We start from the raw sequence: 13,488 nt of genomic DNA on the forward strand, positions 1-13,488 counted from the left end.
CTGCTGTTGTTTAACATAGTGTTGGAAGTTCTAGCATCAGCAATCAGACAACAAAAGGAAATCAAAGGCATCCAAATTGGCAAAGATGAAGTAAAGCTTTCGCTTTTTGCAGATGACATGATATTATACATGGAAAATCCAATAGACTCCACCAAAAGTCTGCTAGAACTGATACATGAATTCAGCAAAGTTGCAGGATACAAAATCAATGTACAGAAATCAGTTGCATTCTTATACGCTAACAACGAAGCAACAGAAAGACATTCACAATTGCACCAAGAAGCATAAAATACCTAGGGATAAATCTAACCAAAGATGTAAAAGATCTGTATGCTGAAAACTATAGAAAGCTTATGAAGGAAATTGAAGAAGATATAAAGAAATGGAAAAAACATTCTGTGCTCATGGATTGGAAGAATAATTATTGTCAAAATGTCAATACTACCCAAAGCTATCTACACATTCAATGCAATCCCAATCAAAATTGCACCAGCATTCTTCTCGAAACTAGAACAAGCCATCCTAAAATTCATATGGAACCACAAAAGGCCCCAAATAGCCAAAGTAATTTTGAAGAAGAAGCCCAAAGCAGGAAGCATCACAATCCCAGACTTTACCCTTTGTCATCATCAAGACAGCATGGTATTGGCACAAAAACAGACACATAGACCAATGGAATAGAATAGAAACCCCAGAACTAGACCCACAAACGTATGGCCAACTCATCTTTGACAAAGCAGGAAAGAACATCCAATGGAGAAAACACAGTCTCTTTAACAAATGGTGCTGGGAGAACTGGACAGCAACATGCAGAAGATTGAAACTAGACCACTTTCTCACACCATTCACAAAAATAAACTCAAAATGGATAAAGGACCTGAATGTGAGACAGGAAACCATCAAAACCCTAGAGAGGAGAAAGCAGGAAAAGACCTCTCTGACCTCAGCCGTAGCAATCTCTTACTCGACACATCCCCAAAGGCAAGGGAATTAAAAGCAAAAATGAACTACTGGGACCTTATGAAGATAAAAAGCTTCTGCACAGCAAAGGAAACAACCAACAAAACTAAAAGGCAACCAACGGAATGGGAAAAGATATTTGCAAATGACATATCAGACAATTGGCTAGTATCCAAAATCTATAAAGAGCTCACCAAACTCCACACCCGAAAAACAATAACCCAGTGAAGAAATGGGCAGAAAACATGAATAGACACTTCTCTAAAGAAGACAGCTGAATGGCCAACAGGCACATGAAGAGATGCTCAACGTCACTCCTCATCAGGTAAATACACATCAAAACCACACTCAGATGTCACCTCACGCCAGTCAGAGTGGCCAAAATGAACAAATCAGGAGGCTATAGATGCTGGCGAGGATGTGGAGAAACGAGAACCCTCTTGCACTGTTGGTGGGAATGCAAACTGGTGCAGCCACTCTGGAAAAGTGTGGAGGTTCCTCAAAAAATTAAAGATAGACCTACCCTATGACCCAGCAATAGCACTGCTAGGGATTTACCCAAGGGATACAGGAGTACTGATGCATAGGGGAACTTGTACCCCAACGTTTATAGCAGCACTCTCAACAATAGCCAAATAATGGAAATAGCCTAAATGTGCATCAACTGATGAATGGATAAAGAAATTGTGGTTTATATACACAATGGAGTACTACGTGGCAATGAGAAAGAATGAAATATGACCCTTTGTAGCAACACGGATGGAACTGGAGAGTGTTATCCTAAGTGAAATAAGCCATACAGAGAAAGACAGATACCATATGGTTTCACTTTTATGTGGATCCTGAGAAACTTAACAGAAACTCATGGAGGAGGGGAAGAAAAAAAAAAGAGGTTAGAGTGGGAGAGAGCCAAAGCATAAGAGACTGTTAAAAACTGAGAACAAACTGAGGGTTGATGGGGGGTGGGAGGGAAAGGAGGGTGGGTGATGGGTATTGAGGAGGGCACCTTTTGGGATGAGCACTGGGTGTTCTATGGAAACCAATTTGACAATAAATTTCATATAATGAAAAAAAAAAAAAGAGTCCAACTTCAGGTCAGGTCATGATCTTACGGTTGGTGAATTTGGCCCCGCGTCGGGCTTTGTGCTGACAGCTCAGAGCCTGGAGCCTGTTTCAGATTCTGTCTCCCTCTTCCTCTGCCCCTCCCCTGCTCACATTCTGTCTTTGAAAAATGAATAAACCTTAAAAAAATAATCAATAAGAAAAAGTATTCCAACAAAAATTAACAGGTAATTCTGCATCCTTAATCTACCAAATCCAATCCATCAACAACTGCTGTCAGCTCTAGTCTCAGAATCAAGCTCAAATACAACCCCGTCTATGGTAGCTTTCTACTGTGTTAATTAAGCTAAATTGGAACTTTATTTCCCAGAATTCCCTTCCTGTGTAGTGGTGGGTTATAGTGGGATGTAAGAAAAGCTTGCATGAAATTTCAACTTCCAAAAAAAGCAGCAGCTATTAAGATCTAGCGGTCAGTGCAGGGTACCCGGTGGCAGTTCACTTGTATTGCTACAAATGTGTTGGCTCACCTTGTAGGCAGGGGGCAGTAGTGTGCCCTTGGCTTCTCCAGCTCCCTCTGTATATCCTCCTTCAGCTTCTCCAAGTCCTGGGTCAGGTGCTGGAGGGGGTGGGGGAGGGGAGCATGGTCCTGTACATGATCAAGCTGGAGGCACAAGTGGTTCCAGTTCATCACCACTCTCCCCTGATTCACACTCAGCTTTTCTTCCCAATTCCTGGACCTACTGACTGCATGGACCTCAGGCCTACCACTAGGCATACCGGACACAGCTTTCTATAGACTTCTTCATCACCTCCCACAATTGTGGAAGATCTAAATCCAGCAAGATCATGTATTTCATATCACTCTTATTGAACTCTGACTGATACAGAATTGATGCTGTATCAGTTATGGTTCCAGGGGAACAGAACCTTAAGGATGGCACTCTAAATTAGTTTGGGGCTATCTGGAATTGATTTTCTGATATAATTAGAGAGGCAATAGTAGAGGAGACACTGGTAGTTTATGACATGCAAGAGAGTACTTGAAGTATCACCTGTAGACACCTGTAATCAAGTGTCAATAAAAGGGAAGGATTTGAGTGAACTAATTGTTACCAAAGATTTCACCAAGAATAAAAAAGTAGTTTGGGATTGAGTGGCTGCTACTAAGTGCACTGAAGAACACGAGGAAAGAAATTGATGAGCTTAAGGATATATCATTGTCCTCAAAGATAGAGATATCCTGTTCTAGAGTCAAGATTTCTGAAAAGCAAACCTGAAATTCAATTCTGTGGGGAGCTGAATTACAACGCAAATTGAATTCTGAACTTTGCAGGGTTTCTCATGTTAAGGTCAGAACATAGATTGAGTAGGAATAGGACTTAAAATTGAGGATAGGAACATATGAGCAGAATCCAATAAAGCTGAGGACGTTGAACCCCTAAATTCTACTGATCCTCCTTTGCCAACAGAAGCAGCCCTTCCACCTCTGAAGAGATTGGTCTTCCCTAGTAGGAAGAAGCTATAACATCTTCTCCTAAAGGAATTACCTTGCAGGAAACCACTGTTCTTCCTCAAGAACTACCCTCATGCCTCTCATTTCCTCTATACCTGTTCAAGTCCCAGAAGGTCCCAGGAGGGAAGCTATAAAGTATAACTCATAAGAAGTTCAATGCACACACACACACACACACACGCAAGATTTTGTCAATTAATATTGACAGAACCTCAGTATTGTGCATGAGGATGGATCCTAAGTTGTACTGGATCAGAGAAGAAATATAATGTTGGACCTCCTGAAATCAGTTGTTTTTGGTGCACTAGGCTGAGTTTCTGGAATAAATGTGTTGGCTCTAGGGGCTGTGAATGTCTTGGAAAGTTTGGTTGGTTGGTTACTAAAACCTGGAGTTAGAGACACTCTGTCCTAAATGGATTTGAAGTTTCATAACCGTCTTGGTATACTGATGAAAGGATCCTAAGGATTAGGGAAAATGATATCCTTAAGGAGATTTATTATGTAATACCCTCTATGTTCCTCAGAATAGCCCAGAGGATACACCTTTTACTAAGGCTTTAAGAAACACATTAGGGAAAGAAGCCTAGCATAAATCAAGAACTCTGTGGTGGCTCTTGTCTAAATGTTAGAAATGAAAGGAAGTAATGCTGCCATCAAACTGGGGTCCCTGATTTCAATGGGAATGATGAGATCCTGGGGTGGCAGGGGTTTGTTTGTTTGTTTTTTTAATAACAAAAGATGAGGAAGATGTTACCAAAACAGACAGCAAAACCGAAAGTCATCACCAAAGTCTGACCCATAGGACATCCAATAGTTGATCATGATGTTCCTAGAACAGAAATAAATATCCCCCTACTAATGTCTTGTTGATTTGTAGAAGCAGTGTGGTGAAAAGAAGTCATACCTTACTTAGCAATAAAGAATTGTGGACCCTCAGCCAACTGCCAGATGTAAATCAGTTCAAAGACCCAAAGCACCTTGAATGAAAGGAAGGCAGAGTCCCCTTGAGGAACAATCCTACTAACTAACCAAAAACTTACACTGCAATTCCTCCTCCCAGCTCTGGTTGAGCTGTTTTTGACCTGGGACAATCTAACCCTCTAGATCATAGCTGTTAACATCTGGAGACATTTTGGGTGGTCACAACTGGGAAGGTGCTACAGGAATTGAATGAGTAGAGGCCAGGGATGCTACGAAACATCCTGCAATGTATAGGATAGTCCCCACAACAGAGAAGTAATTATGGAGCCCAAAGTATCAAGAGTGCTAAGGCTGAGAAACCCTGCTTTTTCCAAGAGAACTGCAACGCCTGTTTCAACAAGCACAAAGTGGGCCAATACTGAACACTAAGCTTGGATTTGGCACATATAGTAAATCTGAGAGTCACAACACAGATCGAAGAGTGATGTGAGAACAGTGTTCAGATACTCCTAGGGCTCTGAAAGTTTAATTATCCAAAGCATTATATAATTGTGTGTGTGTGAGAGAGGGAAATCTGGATTAAAAATAGAAAGGATAGGGGTGCGTGGGTGGCTCAGTTGGTTAAGCATCCAACTTTGGCTCAGGTCATGATCTTGTGGTTTGTGAGTTTGAGCCCTGTGTTGGGTTCTGACAGCTCAGAGCCTGGAGCCTGCTTCAGATTCTGTGTCTCTTGGTGCTCTGTCTCTTTCTCTCTCTCAAAAATAAATAAACATTAAAAAAAAATTTTAAAGGATATAATTAACCATATTAACAGGTTTTTTAAAGCCTGGTTTAAATTAAAAATGCCAAGGAATCCTCTTCTGACTTACCAAATCCAGTTCCATCAGCAACTGTGGTCCAAAAAATCAGTCAAAATACAACTCTTCTGGTCTCTTCTGCTACCCACCCTAGATGAAGCCACCATCATGTTTCTCCTGGAAAGCCACTTTAGCAACTTCTTTAGTTCCTCCCTTGTTCCTGGGGATTCCACTCTTGATATGCTGCTGCCAAGTGACCTTCTTAAAATGTAGATTACTTGCAATGCTCCTGTGCAGCACAGAGTCCAGGTGAGGATGTGGGCCATAATATGGTAAGTGAAGTTGCGATCTTTTTCCTACCTTGAAGGGAAGCCGAGAGGTATAAGTAAAACAAAACAAAACAAAACAAAACAAAAAAACACTGATCTTGTTTTTTCCCGGCTTGACAGAGCATATATGGAAGGTCTCCCTGCTTCCATTCCTGGTCCAGTCCCACTTCCATACACACATTCACAGACTACCCCTCAGAGCAGCAGAGTGATCTATTCAGACCATAAATCAGGTCACTCAGCATAAAACATCCACCCACAAGAGCCTACCTGAGCAGGCTCCTAATCTATATAGTCCTGAGTTGGGCCTGAGGGTCTTAAAGTTGTCAGTCTCTCCAGGTGATTCTAATTGTTGCCAGTGCTGAGAACCACTAGCCTAAAGTTGTGCTTCTCAAAAATCTAATGTGCATACAAATCACCTGGGAGTCTTGTGAACTTCACTTCCTGACTCCGTAGGGCTGAAGTGGGGCCAGAGATGAGGCCAGAGATGCCGCAGTTCTAACAAGCTCCCAGGTGGTGCTAATGCTGCCGTTTGAGGACCACACTTTGCATAACCAGACCCTAGCAGGGTAAATCAGTGCTAAACTGCCTTGCTCATAAGCACTTGCAATCCTATTTTTCACCCTCTACCAGTCCTCCAGTTTCCTAACCTCCTAGACCCACTAATAACTCTGCAGCTAGCTAGCTCAGGAATGCCCAACAGGATCTTCAGGACAGACTTGTGGACAAAAGAATGACATAATGATGGTGCTCACTATAAGCAGGCCCAGATTATTTGAATGGGAAACGCTGTATTTCTTCCCAAGGTACAGTAAGGCTTTCTTCCAGGTAAAATTATGCAAAATTCAGCCCTGTCATGTCCCACTGGAAAATGGATTTTCAGTGACAGGCTAAAACCTAATTATCGTACCCTCCTCTCTCTAATATGTAGCTACAGCAGTGTTTCTTAAATTTTATCACCTCCCTAAACAGCATTATGAGACTTTTCCCCCCTAATCACAACCCCCTTCTCCATTAAATGTTAATACCACAACTCCTTCACCTGTCAAATAGCAGGGAAAAAACACCTCCAGGGCTATCAGGAGGGTTGGGACAATTAACATCCAGAAGAGAACCTGGCTCCCATTTGGGGCCTCTGTAGTGAGAGACTGTCTTAAAAGATGGTTGCCCTGGTGATGTCCCTTGAGGAATAGGTGGCTTCCCTGGGAAGGGAAATAGTTTCCAGTCTCCTTTTTTTTTTTTTTTTTTAATTTCAGGATTCAGCTGAGGACCAAGTTATATTATATTACAGTACAAACTTATTACTAAAGGATTATCATTACTTTTTCTTGACTTTGATCCCTTTCCAAATTAGATCCTACCATCAGTGCCAAAGACCTCTTAAGATTCTACCACGTAAGAAAAAAATTCTTTAAAATATTTAGTATTTCAACAAATTAAAAAAATAAGTATTTTATAAATAAATAAGTTTTAGCCATTTTCATCATTTAACCTTATTTCTTTAAAAGGAGAAAGGTAATGGCTTATGATTTTCCTATCATATTAGGAAATCAGCACACAAAAAGAAATTAAATCACTACACAAGAAGAAATTTTAAATTTAAGTTCTATCGGAAGTGCATCTGACATTGTCATGGTTCTCAATCCTGACTGGTCCTCAAAATCACCTGTAGGGAATCTTAAAAAGAAAGATGGTTTTTAGGGGCCACAGCAAATGTGCTGCTAAGAACATCTTGTATTCATCTTTTTGGGGGTATAGATATAGATAGATATAGATATAGATATAGATATAGATATAAATATAGATATAGATATTTGTAGATACTCTCAAATAGCTTACCAAAGTGGTTATACAAATTAACAATCACATCAGCAGTGTCTGAGAATCCCCATTGCTCCATATCTTCACCATCTGTTGGTATTCTGTTCTTTCTATTTCAACCATTTCAGTGATTTTTTTTAGTTTGCATATCCTGAAACACAACTGAAGTTGAATGTATGTTTATTGGTCATTTTGTATATTTTCTATTGATATGTGTCAAGTATTTTTTAATTGAGTTGGATTCTCTGACTTATTAATATGTTATAATATGTATCATATTCAAGGCACAAGTTCTTTGTTTTATATATATATATATATATAGAGAGAGAGAGAGAGAGAGAGAGAGAGAGAGAGAGGAAATATTTTCCTTTACATCTTACTCTTTTAGTGGTGACTTCTGTTGAACAGAAGTTCTTAATATATCTCAGTTATCAGTTGTTAACCATCTAGATGCCCATCAATAGTAAAGTGAAAAAATAAATTGTAGTTTACTTACAGAATGAAATACTATATAGCAATAATAATGAACAAATCACAACTGTCTGCAATAATATGGATAAATCTCATATAAGTTGAGAGACCTAGCCTCAACAATCAGACAACAAAAGAAATAAAAGGCATATAAATTGGAAGGAAGAAGTCAAACTTTCACTCTTGGCAGACAACATAATACTCTACATGGAAAACCTGAAAGACTCCATCAGAAACTGCTAGAACTGATACATGAATTCAACAGAGTCGCAGGATATAAAATCAATGTACAGGAATCAGTTGCATTTCTATATACCAATAATGAAGCAGCAGAAAGAAAAATCAAGGAATTGATCTCATTAACAACTGCACCAAAAACCATAAGATACCTAGGAATAAATCTAGCCAAAGAGGTAAAAGATCTGTACACTGAGAACTATAAAAAGCTTATGAAATAAATTGAAGAAGACACCAAAAAAAGGAAAAACATTTCATTTTCCTGGATAGGAAGAACAAATATTGTTAAAATGTTGATACCACCCAAAGCAATCTACACATGCAATGCAATATCTATCAAAATAACACCAGCATTGTTCACAGAGCTAGAACAAACAATTTTAAAACTTGTATGGAGGGGCACCTGGGTGGCTCAGTCAGTTAAGCGGCCAACTTCGGCTCAGGTCACGAACTCACAGTCCGTGAGTTCGAGCCCCGTGTCGGGCTCTGTGCTGACCGCTCAGAGCCTGGAGCCTGTTTCCGATTCTGTGTCTCCCTCTCTCTCTGCCCCTCCCCCGTTCATGCTCTGTCTCTCTCTGTCTCAAAAATAAATAAACGTTAAAAAAAAAATTAAAAAAAAAAACTTGTATGGAACCAGAAAAGACCCCCAAATAGCCAAAGTAATGTTGAAAGAGAAAACCAAAGCTGAAGGCATCATAATTCCAGACTTCAAGCTGTATCCCAAAGCTGTAATCATCAAGACACTATGGTACTTTCACAAAAACACATAGATCAATGGAATAGAATAGAGAACCCAGAAATAGACCCACAAATGTATGGCCAACTCACCTTCAACAAAGGAGGAAAGAATATCCAATGGGAAAAAGACAGTCTCTTCAGCAAATGTTGTTGGGAAAACTGGACAGCAACATGCAGAAGAATGAACCTGGACCACTTTCTTATATCATACATAAAAATAAACTCAAATTGGATGAAAGACCTAAATGTAAGATAGGAAACCATCAAAATCCTAGAGGAGAAAATTGGCAGCAACCTCTTTGGACTCGGCCTTAGCAACTTCTCACTAGACATGTCTCTGGAGGAAGGGAAACAAAAGCAAAAATGAACTATCGTGACCTCATCAAGATGAAAAGCTCCTGCACAGCGAAGGAAACAATCAACAAAACTAAAAGGCCAAATACATAATGGGATAAGATATATGCAAATGACATATCAGATAAAGGGTTAGTATCCAAAATCTATAAAGAACTAATCAAACTCAACTCCCAAAAACCCCCAAATAATCCAATGAAAAAATGGGCAGAAGACATGATTGGACACTTTTCCAAAGAAGACATCCACATGGCCAACAAACACATGAAAAGTTCTCAACATCACTCATCATCAGGGAAATACAAATCAAAACCACAATGAGATACCACTTCACACCTGTCAGAATGGCTAAAATTAACAACTCAGGCAACAACAGATGTTGGTGAGGATGCAGGGAAAGGGGAACCCTTTTGCACCGCTGGCAGGAATGCAAACTGGTGCACCCACTCTGGAAAACAGTATGGAGGTTCCTCAAGAGATTAAAAATAGAACTACCCTATGATCCAGCAATTGCACTACTAGGTATTTATCCGAGGGATACAGGGATGCTGTTTCAAAGGGGCACATGCACCACAATGTTTATAGCGGTGCTATCCACAATAGCCAAATTATGGAAAGAGTCCATCAACTGACGAATGGGTAAAGAAGATGTGGTGTATACACACACACACACACACACACACACACACACACACTCACACACACAATGGAATATTACTCAGCGATCAAAAAGAATGAAATCTTGCCATCTACAATAATGTGGATGGAACCAGAGTGTATTATGCTAAGTGAAACAAGTCAGTCAGAGAAAGACAAATATAATATGATTTCCCTCATATGTGGAATTTAAGAAACAAAACAAATGAACATAGGGGAAGAGAAGGAAAAATAAGAAAAAAAGAGAGAGGGAGGCAAACCTTAAGAGACTCTTTTTTTTTTTAATTTTTTTTTCAACGTTTATTTATTTTTGGAACAGAGAGAGACAGAGCATGAACGGGGGAGGGGCAGAGAGAGAGGGAGACACAGAATCGGAAACAGGCTCCAGGCTCTGAGCCATCAGCCCAGAGCCTGAGGCGGGGCTCGAACTCACGGACCGCGAGATCGTGACCTGGCTGAAGTCAGATGCTTAACCGACTGCGCCACCCAGGCGCCCCAAGAGACTCTTAAATACAGAGCACAAACTGAGGGTTGCTGGAGGGGAGGTGGGCATGAGGATGGGCTAAATTGGTGATGGGCATTAAGGAGGGCACTTTTTATGATGCATACTGGGTGTCATTAGGAAGTGATGAATCACTAAATTCTACTCCGGAAACCATTACTACACTATACGTTAACTAAGTTGGATTTAAAGTTTTTTTTAAAAAGTGGGGCACCTGGGTGGCTTCGTCAGTTAAGCATCCAACTCTTGGTTTTGGCTCAGGTAATGATCTCACTGTTTTGTGGGTTTGAGCCCCACATTGGACTCCTCTGCGCTGACAGTGCGGATCCTGTTTGGGATTCTCTGTCTCCTTCTCTCTCTGCTCCTCCTCCATTTGTGCTGTCTCTGTCTCTCTCAAAATAAATAAATAAACTAAAAAAATTTTTAAAAAGAAAAAAATTTAAAAAATGTCGAGGGAAAGTAGGTACAAAAGTATACGCTGTTTTAATTCTGTTTGTTTTTTGTTTTTTTAGCTCTCCAAACTACGTTAATCCATGATGTTAGAAGTGAGGATGTTGACAACTTCTGCTGGGCAGTAGTAACTGGAAAGGGGTTCAAATGGCTCTCTTGAGATGCTGGGGATAATCTGTTTCTTAATCTGTAGCTTGTTCAGTTTGTAAAAATTTATCTAGGTTCACATTTATTATATGTTTACTTCAATAAAAAGTTAACAAAAATAGAGGTACATAAGCCTTAGCCCCATCCCGGGAGGGCCCAGGAGTCCATGCTTCCTTGTGATTCAGATGGGCAGCCAGGGCTGAGAACTTTTCTTTCTTTCGTTTTTTTTTTTCCTTAAGTTTATTTATTTACCTTGAGAGAGAGAGAGAGGGAGAAAGAACAAGCTGGGGAGGGGCAGGGAGAGAGAGGGAGACAGAGGATCCAAAGCAGGCTCTGTGCTGATAGTGGACAGCCTGAAACGGCACTTGATCTCAGGAACTGAGAGATCATGACCTGAGCCAAATTCAGATGCTTAACTAACTAAGCTACCCAGGCACCTCAGGGCTGAGGACTTTTGAACAACACTCTGATTACAAATATACACAGATATAAGGGCTGGGAGCCTCATTCCTGAAAAAAAATGTCTGTAGTTTATTGGACACAGTAACATGGTGGGATTATGGAGTTGTCCTTTTCCTTAATCATTCTCACTTTGTATTCTTAAAATGTTGTTTTGTGCAAATATTAAAATCCTGTGACTTATACTTCTCTGTCCTCTCACTCATTTTTTTCATTGTTGTTGTTGATTATCTGCAAAGACGTACTTGCTTGTAGGTCCAGAAATGTGGCAAGAGGGAAGAGAGACAGAAGCCAGGAGGAAGTGAAAAGATAAACACGATCCTCATGGCACTAGCTTTCTCCATCTTTTGTACCTCTGGTTAGTTCCAACCCATAGCCAAGCATCCTCCTCAGACCAAGTATGGGAGGACAGTGGTGATGTACAACTCTTAGGAGGGCAGGGCCCAAAATGTATGGGGCTCTACAAATTACTGGAGCAGAGTGAGGTCCTGAAGGACGGGAGACACAGAGGCAGCCACAGCTGCTGGGCACAGCTTTCTCCTTGGCTTTCTCTCTGCCCTTTCATGCCCTGTTGGGCAGTTTGAATGCAGGCTAGTCATTTCATCATTTTTTTTGCAAGGGCCTGTGAAAAGGGGAGTGGACTCTGATGCTGCTAGGCAGATTCTAATTTAGACTAGAGGCTGGAGAATGGGGCAAGAGACATGAGAGGGATGACGTGTTAACACTGCATTTGTGAGCCTGGAAAGAAATGTGACTCGGGGTAATGGAGATATTGGCTAATGGGCTCAGTTTTTCATTCCCAGGCATTTGGTGGTTGACTGGTGTTTTCCTCCTGTAATAAGCCCTCCTTGTTATTCCCAGGCCAAACAAATCCCTCCTTCTCTGTGCTTCTGCTGCACTTGGCACTTCTGTACATCCCAGCTCACCTGCCCTGTGCTTAGTGGGTTGAGATCCGTGACTTGCTCTAGACCACTGGTTCTCTGAGCGTGATTCCTGGAGCATTTTTAGACATGCAGAATATCGGAACCCAGCCCAAACCCACTGAATCAGAAACTCTGGGTATTGGATGCAGGGTCCGGAGATCTGGAGAAACAAGCCAGCCATGTGATCCTAATGCAGGCTGAAGTGTGGCTTTCAGGCTCTAGGAATGGGACTTCCTTTTCAGAAGAGCACCTGTGAAGTATATCCTGAGGGACTTGGAAATCAACTAAATGTAGGAAGGCAGAGAAACAGTAAAAGACAAAGACGTTCCTAGTTTGGGCAACTGGGTTGGTTGTACCATGAAACCAAATAAAGAATACAAGGAAAGGAGATATTTTAGTCTGTTCCTTTTTGTTTGTTCGTGGGGTTCCCAGAAGGTAAAGAGTAGGTGATAAGTTTGCTTCATGCCCATTTCAGATGTGTGAGTTACACACATGTGTTGTTCACAAGGTGGCTCAAAGTATAGATCTGGAAATGTGAGGTCTGAGCTGGGACTCCAGACAGCAGTAGGCACTGGCTTTAAAAACAGTTGCAGAGCTGCATGGGCCTGGATTTCAGTCCAAGCCCTGCCACTTCTCATTCTTTGAGCTTGGGCAGGTCTTAACACCTTCCAGAACCTTCGCTCCTTCATCTGACAATTAGAAAAGTCACACCTGCCCCCACAGAGTCAGGGAAGAATTAAATGAGATAACGTTTTTAACTCAATTAGCAAAGTCCCTGGCTTATAGAAACAGCTGGTGCTATTATTTTATAGGTTTGCGAGACGCAGAATAGAGATGGGAAATGCAGACGGCAGGGTGGATCTAATGACCCAGGTTGTGCAAGAGCGAAGAAACAAGACTGAGCACTGGGAGGGCAGCTCGGGAGCAGGCAGAGGCTGAGGAGAAGGTGATGAGGGAAGCTGATGGGTGGTGAACATATCCTCCCCTGGGTGGGATATGTGTGACATTCCTGGGATACTCCTGGAGGCTGAAGAACAAAGGGAAGGGGAAAACAATCTCTGATAGAGATCCACTCATGCAGGACATTAGTTCCCATCCGTATACAAATATCTTAGTAAATCACAAGAAAAAAGCACTTTTATCAATA

The 13,488-nt window shown here is 41.1% G+C and overlaps 1 protein-coding gene across 15 annotated transcripts in view; it reads right to left on the minus strand.

Moving 5' to 3' along the window:
• Positions 1 to 13,488, minus strand: part of ASNS (asparagine synthetase (glutamine-hydrolyzing)) — a 160,457-nt gene that overhangs the window by 80,123 nt on the left and 66,846 nt on the right. For 12 of the 15 annotated variants that reach the window (XM_047825356.1, XM_047825285.1, XM_047825293.1 and 9 more), the window contains 2 exons: positions 7,422 to 7,565; positions 5,326 to 5,613 (listed from right to left, as the gene is read on the minus strand). The gene's annotated coding sequence lies outside the window, so the exon portion shown is untranslated. Of the gene's footprint in view, positions 1 to 5,325; positions 5,614 to 7,421; positions 7,566 to 13,488 lie in introns of those variants that run through there. The other 3 variants (XM_047825391.1, XM_047825348.1, XM_047825372.1) reach the window with 2 other exon arrangements.

The sequence above is a fragment of the Prionailurus viverrinus genome, chromosome A2, assembly GCF_022837055.1.
Source record: "Prionailurus viverrinus isolate Anna chromosome A2, UM_Priviv_1.0, whole genome shotgun sequence".
Classification (NCBI taxonomy): domain Eukaryota; kingdom Metazoa; phylum Chordata; class Mammalia; order Carnivora; family Felidae; genus Prionailurus; species Prionailurus viverrinus.